The 12,710-nt window shown below is 35.7% G+C and overlaps 1 pseudogene across 1 annotated transcript in view; it reads right to left on the bottom strand.

Moving 5' to 3' along the window:
- Window positions 1–5,062: 5,062 nt before the first annotated feature.
- Window positions 5,063–12,710, bottom strand: part of LOC150105474 (5-hydroxytryptamine receptor pseudogene) — a 71,959-nt pseudogene continuing 64,311 nt past the window's right edge. Inside the window, exon 2 of the transcript XR_016548486.1 lies at window positions 5,063–7,282. The product of XR_016548486.1 is annotated as a 5-hydroxytryptamine receptor pseudogene (transcript). The remainder of the gene's footprint in view (window positions 7,283–12,710) is intronic.

Genomic DNA, 12,710 nt, shown 5'->3' with positions numbered 1-12,710 from the left:
CCCAGGTGCCTGCTCTATACCCATCGGTACAGCTATTAAGTATATTCAGTATTTTTTCTAAATGCTTCCTGTAATAATTTATTATAAATAAGTTACCAGTACTTTTCGGATCATAATGCGAAATACAATTTGATATGTAGACCAAACATATCGAAAACTACTGCATAAAACATATTCATAGTAAAAACTTGTCTATTTAAAAGGTTAACTCTTACTGTTCCTCACAATCCCTTTCTCCTTAGGGGGGTTTCTTGACACGGCACTTTAACTGCACTAATCATAAAAATCAGTTCATTTTTATTGTGAGATTAAATGTTTTCGGCAGGGGCTACTCGTGCATTGGCACTGTGGAACTACAGCACCCCCAATTTTTCTCGATATATAAATATATTTATTAATTTATTTATATTTGCTTGTAATGTTTAATTTTATCATCAACAATCCTATACAATTCTCTTATTTTGTATAAAAAATAATAAAAATCCATCTTGTAGCACTCAGGAGGGCAAAGGACGCTAGCTGAACTGTGTTTACCACAGTGTCATATTGCTAGTATTTGCTATGCGCGCAAGCATATGCACGTCATAGTGGGATGCGAGCTATTAGCGTAATGCGGCACTTTTCGTCGCGCAGTTCCACTGTTGTTTATATGCAGTTTGCTCCAGTGGTAGTGTTCGTAGTGCTTATTGTGTTTACTCCGTCTCTTGAAATATTTGCATATTACAATTAAAGACATAACATTTGTTATAGTTTTTATTTTAGAATATTATTGGGGTTATGATAATGGATTTTATTTTTAAGTAATTTTGAATTATACTAAACTGTATAATTTTATCGATAATAAACAATATTTTTTCATGAAACAAAACAAGAAGAATATATTTTATATTCAAGTAATTTTGAATTATACCAAACTATAATTTTATCGATAAACAATATTTTTTCATGTTTTTTTTTTAATTTTTACCATAATTTTGATATTTTATCCAAACACATATACACTGTACTTACAATGTGTATGTATATTTTGAAAGTTGTTGCAGCACACCCACAATTTCAAGCCACGTGCCGCCACTGGTTTTCGGTTATTCAATTTGCAAAATAATGTCTCCAGTTGAAACTGCAGCATTTCTTAATAGAAAATTAGAGATTAAATTTTGTTTGATGTCAATTTATATTTAAATATTTATCATTCGGAACTTATCTGAAAATTACACTGAAGGTAAACAAAATTAACTGATACGTAAATATTTAATATGCTACAAGCTGACAGGCAACCTACATGTCTGTGTAAACTTCCAAATATAGAAATGGCATAAAGTATGAATTTCGAAATGGTCGTTTCAGCTAGCGCTATTTAACTTATTCTGTTTTGGAATAATGAGTCAAATAAAAATTTCCAGGGACTTGCAGGGCATTAAGTTACTGGATGACGATATTCCCATTTTCAAATAATTATTTCGTGATAATATTATTATAGATATTAATGGAATAGTATTAATAGTATTATCAAGTATTATTTGACCTCGGTGCCAAACAGAAATATTCTATTAAGTAAAGCTAATTCAAGAACTAACTTACACAAAGCCGTACTGAAGAATAGTATCTTAGGAGTCGCAATTCCAGATGCAGGTTCGTGAATAAATAAAGGTTAAAATGCGAAGAAACTGTTCCTGAAAATCTATGCATAAACACCAAGGAAAATAATTGGTAATGCACAGGCGAGACTGAAGTGCTTGCAAATGGAGAGTACTGTGAGAAATTGAAGGTGGAGAGAAAGGAATACAAGGTGGACAGGAGAGGGCACAGGCATAAGGAAAGTGGATGTTCGAAGCAGTAATGAATGTATGGGAATAGCCAGCAGAAGATGACTTGAGGTCTAGGGAGTAGTTGAGTTTGAAGAGATACATGGTAAATGATGATAAAGATCAGCTTGAATTGGGGGGGGGGTTGAGAAGTCGCAGATGACAGGATGTAGGACTAGTTATACACTAAGAAATGAATTGCTAGACGTATTTACATATGCCGCAATATCAAAAGGGAGACGGAATTTCACTAATTGTGTTTATTCACCCATAAATGAAGTATGCCGGTTACTGGAATATGACAATACAAGGATGGATGAGAATGATATTCTGAAAAGAATAGAAATGGAGGGTATATTTTTCGTAAAGATGGAAAGGAAAAGAAGGAAGAGTGCTATCCATGATAGCAGGATAATTATATCCGCATAAGTGAAGATGGAAACGAGAAATAGTCGCAGTGGTTTTTGAGGCGAGTTGAAGATTGATGGGAAGAGATTTATTAAATATGTTGCTATTGATCAGGAAATGTGGAAGATGGTAATGAAGGGATGTATGGGAAATTATCTGTTGGGAACCAGGAAAGGGTGAGCATAGATTGGAATGAAGAGATAATCTGAGAATAAGGAAAACTAATTTCATGAGTTCTTGAGAGAGAACTGTGTTAGTCAGTACTTAATAATAGAGGATATTCGAGGATCTAGAGTTTGAGACCTGATATCACCAGAAGTTATAATTTTGAGTGGCTGTCTCCCAGCACTGTGTGAGAGTAACCAGGCCTACCATATAAAGACATTCATGAAGTAGATATGTGGAACTATAAAGCCGGTGATTATGAAAAGCATAGGAGACAGCTTTTCGCTATAGCATGGATTAAGCAGGAAGGAGACAACTGCTGCTTGGGCTCTAACCAAGAGATATTTAATAGCAGCAATGTGCGAATGCATTCTAAAGGTGAAAAGGCTAATTATGGTAGGAGTAAAATCGATGGATGAAGAGATTAAACGTGCACTCTGGTAAAGAAGACACTTCAGAGGCAACGAAGATAAACAATAACAGTCAGTTGTGTGAAGAATACAAACAGCAGACCAGAAGTATAGTATGAGTAGAAATTAACCACTTAGACCAAGAAAAATCCTGGGGAGTGCTTTTAACAGATGGCAAGTAGAGGACAAAATAATTATGGTAAGATGCTAATAGACGAATTTATGGATAGAATAGTCGATATTCAGTGAGCAATTCCTCAGGGTATTTCATCTTCGTAAGTCTGATGACGGTTGTAGAGAAAATAGTAGAGGATTGACAGATGGCGAGCTAGCAAGAAGTGCATGAGGAACCAAGTAAGCAACTGCACTTGATGACACATCACCGCGTGTCTTAAAGGAATGTTCCATAGCGAGTTAAGGAGGAAGTCAGGTCGTGAAGATATTGAAGAGGACCAAATTCTAGAATTGGGTTAACATCAGCATCACTCTTCAAATGGTTAGCATAAGTTTGTTAAAGGAAGATAATATTCTACTAATTTATTTGAGTACCACAAGGTGACGAATTTATTGGATAAGGGCAATGAACATACAGTATTTTGTTTAGTTTTCAAAGGCTTTTGATTGTCACACGACATGTCGGTAACTAAGAGTGTGGGATTAGCCACAAGTTCTGTATTGGGAGCAATTCACAAAAATTCACTAGTGGAGTGCTGAAGGGTATGTTTTAGGGCCATTGCTGTTTAACGTATATGTTAATGATATTGGAAAAGGTCTGAATAGTGATATGCGAAGCAATGAAGTTATGGTTCCATTGTACAAGGCTTTATCAGGCTTCATGTGGATTATTTTGCGCGAATTTGATCATCTTGCTTTCATACGGATGATATATTGGAAAGGAACCAGAGAAGACTCACTAAAACGGTTTTGAGCTATAAGGATAAGTTGAGAGATTGCTCCTTGCAGGATTTCGTGAACAGAAGCCGATTTTTACCAGATTAATCTGGAAAAGAGTTTTCTGAGAATGGAAGCGAACGGGGATTGAATAAGAGGCCATCTTTTGTAATTGTATAAGGAAGGTAGGCACAAGTGGTGAGAAGCAGGTGTTTTGTATAGAGCATAGTTGCTGAGTGTAATACTTTGTATGAATGCAGAAACGGTGAATGAGTTTAAGACACCCATGAATTGATGAATTTTGTGTAGCAGTGGGAGCTCTTGCGATGAGTCTTGACGGTATGGAGGTTTGGCTCTCATAATAATCGTGAAACCTTTCTTCCACTGGATGAAAAAAAATCAGGTTAACGTTCGAGTTATTCATAATATTTATTGTTGCACTGGTCGTATCCCGAAACACAAAATTATCGGTATTATTTTCTCCTTCTTTGTGCCTTCTCCAGAAAAAAAACCCAGTGTCCCTTCCTCTATTGGAGCCATGCTAATATGAAATTTGACAATATCAGACAGAAAAAAACCACACTGAATGTGGATTTTTCCAGTTTCCCACCTACAAAAGGCCCCTGAACTAACATTAGTAGTGGACAGGGTGAGAATTTTATTTTTAGTTATTACACAGTACAGAAATCCTGCTCTAGAGACCAAAGATGGAACTTTTTTCAAAGCTACTTCAGATTTTTATTTTCTGTTAAGTAGGTTGAGCTTGACAGAATTTATGGATGTAAAATACTTTTTACATAGCCCATTCTGTTATTATTAATAATTAAAGAAAACAAGGTGGATATATTATTTCTTTTTTAAAACAAAAAACATGCATAATATGAATGCATTTGTACTCAATTAAGCCACTTTGAGAGTAATACTTCAGAGTATCACGCTCTTAGGGATGAATGACGAAAAATACGTGAACACTGAGACTGGATAATGTGTGTTTATAATGATGCGAAGTCATTAAGCGAGTGATTCCTTCAAAAATTTTCAATTTTTCAGATTATCAGCAGCAGAGAATATTCAGATATTTCAAAAATCGTAAAAAGACTAAAATGCTGAATGGGAACATTCGATTTATCTTACGATTTCGAGATATGATTAGAAAGACGATAAATTTCTCTGCAAATTTTAGATGTCAAGTTTTATATATTTGACAGTTTTTGTGTGGCTGGAAGAGGAAGATTCTAAGCTGTCATACTTCGAAATCACTTAAACTATTTCTTATGTCTCTTGTAGTTTCCGACAGCTTATTTCATCAGATGCTACCGTGGTTGAGAAGTAAGGATTTAATCTTTTGCCATATCTTTTTTTATCACAGTATTTTATAATTGAAGCATGCATTTGTGCTACAGATTTAGGCTAATTAAAGACAGCTCGAACATGTTTTTAGTATATTTCAGATGTCATATTTCTTTTTAAAGTTAACATATCAGGAGCAAATGCTCATAATCTATTTCCACGAGTTTAGAGAAAGCTAGTGTAATTAAGAAACTACGCATATTATGTAAAAAAAAAAAAGCAATATTTTCTATTAGCAATATTTCATTTGCTGATTACGTAAGTTTTTCCCAATTATTAAAGAACAACTCAAGAAAGAATTCAAACGTTAATTGAAGATGCCAACTTCCCGTCATAACGTTTCGTAAATAAGAGAGGATTATGTTCATGATATATGACATTAATTCTATCATGCACTGAAGGGACTGAAGCTACAAAACAGACGTAATTGTAACCGATGAGAAATATTTCTGTAGTCCATGCACACGTGAGTCGTTTTATGTTGTCTGACAGATTATGTGACTATAATAGTAAAATTATCTATATATAGGAAACTGAGAGCACCTGATATTGGGAGGAATGTGAATCAATCGCGTTCTCGTTACCTGTGCGTTCGCCTTGCATTCTTTCCACACAACACGCGTTTAAATGCGCTGCGGAAATCCGGACTGAAAATTGTGTATATTATAGGATTTAACATTGAGTTGGCATAACCTAGCCACAGGAAGAAGCTGAAAAGATAAGGATTTGGCTCGCAATCTGGACACAGGGACATCGTGAGAGCTGTCACGAAGAAAGGCAGCCAGCAGATGACGAACACACCTGTGATGATAGCGAGAGTTTTTGCTGCTTTCCTTTCCCTTTTGGCTTCCATTGATTCTTTGGTCAGTTTCTTGGTTTTCTTAGGTAACATTTGCTCAATGCTGGTACTCTTTAGTACTACTTCAGAAATTCCGTTTGTGGTGGTATAAGAGTTTTCGGTGGAGCGACAGTTCGATGAAGAAGCGGCTGCCGTAATTATGGTCATTTCGGCTGTTACTGGAGCTTCTTTTGTTCTCAGTCCTTTAGCTGGTTTAACCGTAGATTTGCTGCCTGGTTTGTGGCGAATTCTCTTTCGGGCTACTTGAAAGATCCTCCAGTAAAGGATCAGAATGAGGATCAAAGGCACATAGAAAGTGGAGCACGTAGCAAAGATCTGATAGGCAGCATCCTGGCTGACAAGACATCTCTTTTCAACCTCGATTCTATTAACAAAGTCTGGATCTTTCCAGCCAAAGATTGGAGCGATGGACACCAGGAATCCAGTAGCCCAAACAAGTAGAATCATGGTTCCAATATTTCGAGAGCTCCGCTGACGTACGTAATCTACGTTGGTCACGGCCCAGTAACGGTCAACTGCAATTGCCAACAAGTGAAGAATTGAAGCTGTACAGCAAAGGACATCGCAAGAAGTCCACACATCACATAGTTCCGCCCCAAGAGACCATTCCTGATTCACTTCATAGAGAGCACCCATTGGCATTACCAAACAAGCAACCATAAGATCTGCCACTGCAAGGGACAATACCAAATAGTTGCCTACTGTTTGGAGATTCTTTTCTAGGAATATAGCAGCGATGACGAACACGTTTCCAACAATAGTGGAAAGAATCATCAGCCCTAGTAAGGCTGAAATACAAATCTTGATCATGACAACTAAGTCATCTTCCGCATGAACTATTATTCCAGAAGACGTACTCTGATTCACAGTTTTATTAGTATCATTGAGATACGAGTAAACATTCCACACAGAAAAGTTGTCCGACAACATATCGACATCTGTTGTTGGATCACTTTCCTCTTCTTTGACCGCTGTATCATTTATATACATCAAGAACTCAAATACACTTTCCATTGTTAGAGATATCTAAGTGATTTCTACTTATACACACATATATCTACTCTTGGAATGTGTTGCAATAGGACATTTACGAATAGCTCCTAATTAATTGAATTGGATTTGCATCTTGCTTATCAGACGTTTCATTTAATACTCAAACTTTGCACAGTCACTTTGTAGAATGCTTGAATGCAGAAATCCCGAAGTACCTGATTTTTTACATATTTTGAAGGCTTCTTCTGAAAATCTCGATTACACACAGAAAAAAAAGTATCGTTTTCCATCATCAAGAAAGACATAAGTTGTAATTCACGGAAGCGAAACAGGAAGTACATCAAGAAAGGAGGTGATATGGAATCACGTAGTGTATTCAGAAGCATCGACTTCCTTGGAGTCTGTAAAGAAAAGTAGTTATTAGTAAATTTCAACATTTAACATTACACTAGAAAAATGCAAAACGTTTATTAAAATTTATTTATCAACTTTTATTAAAAACTGATGGGTTAATATTAAATTGAAACTACGTTATATGGCACTATTATATCCTTCGGTAAATAGATGATTTCTTGTGATATAAATGTACTGCCGGACGGCTTAAGTTATTTAGGATTTCTTTGTTGTATATAGTTTGTAATGCTAATTATTTCGATCCTTCCGACCAAACCCATTATTACGAAATTCCCCTGAATGAAAAAGGATGCGATTTGCGTGGCTTGATGAAGATCAGAAATGGAATCACAAGGGAATGAAGTAATTACACAGTCCCCCTAGCCACCTTTCCTCTGAAAGAATATAATTGCTTTTATACATCAAATCTGAGGTTGGAGCAGATGCTGTCGAGGCGGATGTCTTGAGGAATGTTAATTTAACCTCTCTGTGTTTAAGCAGTCCCCAAGATTGTTAACTAATGTTTTCAATGCAGGAATTTTTCAGTAGAGCCAATCACCTTTCTCGCTTGAAGTACAGTTGACTTCATGCTTTACCGGCTTATTAGAACCTTGGAAGTTTTAAATCTTCATGCTTTTATCCAGAATGAAATTTTTTTTTTCGTATTTCAATCATGAAATATTTGTTTATTAACTTTTTAATGCATAAATTTTGAAAATTAAATTAATAATTAAATTATACAGTGTTTTGCAGTTTAACATCAAATTTGCTTTGTTAATGTTGAACTCAAATTCTGCACAAGTTTACCGAAATTCATGTTTTTATTGCATACAGAACCTCAGAAATACTTATTCAATTTTTCGAAGCATTTTTGAAAAGACAAAAGAAGTTTGAAAATTGATAGCTATGCGTATATTAAATGAGTTCATAAACTAAAATTTTTCTTTTAGTTTATGGATCCATTTCAATTTAAACAAGGATGATATTTTAGTTCAATTTTTAACACATTTTACTTAATATTATAATCAAGAATTCAAGCCGTTTTTTTGAAAGAATGCGGTGACAAATATTTCTAGTTTAATTTGTTGTTTTCTCTTGTAAACTAATATTTATGGACGATGAACAGCTTAGAGTAGCACATTATCACCAAAGGAGAAAACAACATTTTAATCTCATTACAGGCAGACTTCGGTTTACGACAGTTCAATTTAGGTCGATTCACACTAACGCCGATGACTGCGCGTGCTTTCCTACTGTAGTATGGTCTGACAGAAACGATGCTAGCAGACACTCAAACACTAGAGTGTTTGAGTGTTAACCGAGCTACTACGACGTATATGTATCAAACCTAGTTTTACTGTTGAATCTACCTACTTGTTCTATTTAATTTTTTTTTACATACATACGTATTTAAATTGATAAAGTATGTAATTACATACCATGCCTGATAAAAGAAGTGCAGAGTTAACAGAACTTGGTATTAAGAAGGCGCGGAAATCAACCACACTTGAAAAGAAGATGGAGGTGATTTGAAGAATGGAAGATGGGCAGACACATCTTCTGTAGAAGTATGAACTTACCTCCATCGACTGTTACTACAATTATGAAAAATGCAGATAGAATTAACAGTCTGCGCAACAATCTACGGCAGTACTAAATGCAAAACATTTAAGTTATAGCAGGGGTAAACTTCATGAAAAAATGGAAAAATTATCATTATGGATGGATGACTTTAATTAGAAAAAGATTCCTCTGACGCATGCTGTTATAACTGAGAAAGCAAAAACAGTTTTTGAGGATCTTAAAAAGACAGATGGAGGTGAAGAAACATTTTTAGGAAGCAAAGGTTGGTTCATGAGATTTAAGTCTCGAAGCCAGATGTTGCGGCAGCGGTTGCTTTTCCTCAAGAATTTCAAAACTGTAGAACAAGGAAGTTATCTTCCTGATATTTTTAATGTTGATGAGACGGGCTGTACTGGAAAAAATTGCCATCAGGCACCTTCATTTCCTGTGAAGAACGTTCCGATCTAGGTTTTAAAGCTGCAAAAGATAGACTTACGCTTTTGTTGGGTGCAAATATCTCCGGAATTTTGAAGCTTAAGCCAATGTTGGTGTACCATTCACAGACACCACGCGCCTTCAAGGGTCAAAACGCCATGCATGTCTATTGGAAATTTAACAAGAAAGCTTGGGTTACACAAGATGTTTTTATAGATTGGTACACAAATTATTTTTGTCCTACCGTGCTTCGCTTCTGTAAAGAAAATGATTTGCCAGCCAAGGCTTTGCTTCTCTTGGATAATGCCCCTGGACATCATCAAAACCTTGTTGAAGTAAGAACACCATTGGATGTCAAGGTTGTTTACATGCCTCCAAACACAACATCGCTTTTGCAACCGATGGATCAGGGGATTATATCAATCTTCAAAGCCTATTACCTCCGTATAATATTTATGAAAATGGTAAGAGTCTTGGACACTTCAGGAAAAGCTATTAAAGACTATTGGCGGTTATTCGATATTTTGAAGGGCATTAACAACATCAAGGCAGCTTGGAACGAAGGTTCAGCAAAGTGTTTAAAAGGAACATAGCGAAAATTTCTTCCTGCATTTATGCACGACTTCGAGGAATAAGAGCAAGAGGAGAATGTTATTGAAGACGTTTCCAAGCTTGCGCGAGAGGTGAGATTGGACAATATTACAGCAGAAGTCTTAGAGAGCCACGATAAACCGCTTTCCAATGAAGACTTAAAAGAATTAGCCGAACAATTAAGTCAACATCCAAAGGAGGAGAAAGAAAACGAAGGAGGTCCTCTGAGAGATATAAAAACGGCCCATTTACAGCGTATCCTTGCAAGCATAGAGACATTGTCTGATGAACTCTGCAAAATGGACCACGAACGTAAAAAGGAGTGTAGTCGCATCTATTCGACCTTACACTGAACTCCTTAAAGAAAATTTAGCCAGTTATCACTCGATACTTTTTTCAAACAAAATGCAGGTGATCCGAAACCAGGAACTTCAACATAGAAATATGTAATATCTTTTCTAAGTTTCATATTTTTTGTATATAATTTTGTTTTGTTTTCGTTATTAATAATTTTATTTTAACAAATATATATGTATGTATCATCAAATTTTTAAATATAATAATGTTACACATACTTCATGTGCATATTTTTTGACTACGCGGAACATAACTTTGTACCTCCCATTAAAATTGGGTTCGTTTTTACGCCGATTCAGTTTACGCCCGTTTTTTCAGGAACGGAAGTGAGGCGTAAACCGAGGGCTGCCTGGACTTTGGTGTGAATCTCTTCGAAACGTAATGCTTTATAGTATGTGCTGTTTAAATTTATAAATGTTTGATAAAATCATGATTATTTCAATAAATTAACTTTAATCTGTTCATATCTTTGAGAGCATAATTTGACGTAAATTTTACAGATTTGGTGCGATACGTTCTCTCCCCCCCCCACCAAAAAAAAAGTTTTCAGAACCAAATGTCTTTCTGAAAAACACCTGTTTTTTGCTAATTACATCTCCAAAAATAGTACTAAGACAAGCGAAAAGCAAGAACACAAAAGAAAAAGCTAATTGTAAAAATATCATTTTTGCAGTATTATAAAAACTCCTTTTGTGACTACTATTAATAATTAAAATCAACTAAGTATTTAAGGTTTCTCTATGACAAGCAGTCGGTTTCGTTGATTGCGTGTTATAAAGAGACTTAGTTGATTTTAATTAGTGATAGTAACACAAGTTTTTACAATTAGCGTTTTATTTTGTCCTTGGTTTTTGTACAACGTACTTCGCACTATTTGTGGAAATACAGGTGGCGAGAAACGGGTGTTTTTCAAAACGCAGTGTGCGTGTGTGTTTTCTCCAGTACGTACAAATCGAATTGAAAATGTGGAAGACATATACATTTAGTCCAATGAATACTTTTTTTTTTTGAAAAATTCTCGTAATTTTAAAAGGTGGCTCAACTTGAATAGAGATTTCGGGAAGCAAGTAACTTTTTTTTTTTCAAGTATATTCCGTTGATTACAGCTGTTCTTATTCAAGGGCTTTACTTGTCATAATAAAGTTACTCGAAGCTCATTAGATATTTTTTGGTGAGCAGCAAACACGGAATGGAACGTTTATCAGAACCTGAAGAAGTTCTATATATGAGAAAAATTACCATAAAAAAGGACAAGACAGCAAACGTAGTCTAAATTCATCCATATGGTATATTCAAAATACAACATTCTTCAGGTTATATATATATATATATATATATATATATATATATATATATATATATATATATATATATATATATATATATATATATATATATGTGTGTGTGTGTGTGTGTGTTTTCAAGATACCAAGAAATTTTATACTTGGTTTTAATCCTTTTCCCAAGTAAGCAAACAAAGTTCTGCGCGTGAAATATATTCACGTCTGAGCTACTTGTATATAGAGGCTAATGACTTCATATCACTTGCCTTAGTATGTATCCCATAATGCAAAGCACTCCCCTTTCAGGCGCGTATAATGCAATGTATAATGGGAAGGGTCACTATCCAGACCGGTTTCGACCTTTATTGAGGTCTCTTCAGACCCGGGAGAGAGACCAAGGTTTTTTTTTCTTTTTTGGCTAGATGGGCGAAGCAAGAATGCTTTTCATTCCCCGTTATCTGTAGAGGACAATATAAGGATAGGGTGTTATTGGGCTATGAACACTGATCATGGCAGGAGGGTAACAGCAATAGCCGAGCCTCAGTTAGAACTTCATTGGCTACAGCATTGCCATCCATTACCCTCCCTGGGCCCCCATTTTAGTCGCCTCGTACGACATGGATGGGCTGCAGTGGAGTTATTCTTATCCTGGCCACCACACGGGGAAGATACCAAGGTGACATTTGACATTACTCACCTAAAGGGTGAAGCAGATGCTTTTCATATTCCCCACTGTCTGATGAGGAGAACTGTGAGTGGGAAAAGGTTTATGAGCCTGTTGCTCGCGCTGAGTGCGCCTGAGGATTAATCATTGGGGTTGCAGTTTAAGATAGCTTTTGGTCTTTTATGCTTAAAGTAGTCTGTTGCGTCGTAATTTGACGCCAGTTGAATTAGTTCATTAGGGTGCACAGATGCTTTTAAGAAGAACTTAGTTGCAGTAATCTGCATGATGGTATAGATATAGGGGAACATTTGTGTCCTGGTGAAGTTGCACAGTACGTACGAACCATGGAGCGTTGCAGATCATTCTGAGACATTTATTTTGCACACATAAAGGTGTAATTATATTTTAGTTAAGATAAAAAGCCAAATGGATAGTTTTCTGGCACCTTAATATAGAAAATAATTACACCTTTATGGCATTCGTATAGTGAAGGTATGTAAGTTCTTTTCACTAAGCTTTGATATATTCCAGGTCTACCTACTC

The sequence above is a fragment of the Typopeltis vanoorti genome, chromosome 6, assembly GCF_054136105.1.
Source record: "Typopeltis vanoorti isolate ZY-2024b chromosome 6, IOZ_Tvanoo_1.0, whole genome shotgun sequence".
Classification (NCBI taxonomy): Eukaryota; Metazoa; Arthropoda; class Arachnida; order Uropygi; family Thelyphonidae; genus Typopeltis; species Typopeltis vanoorti.
The sequence above is the reverse complement of the archived record's forward strand: the minus strand, read 5'-3'. Positions and strand labels throughout refer to the sequence as shown.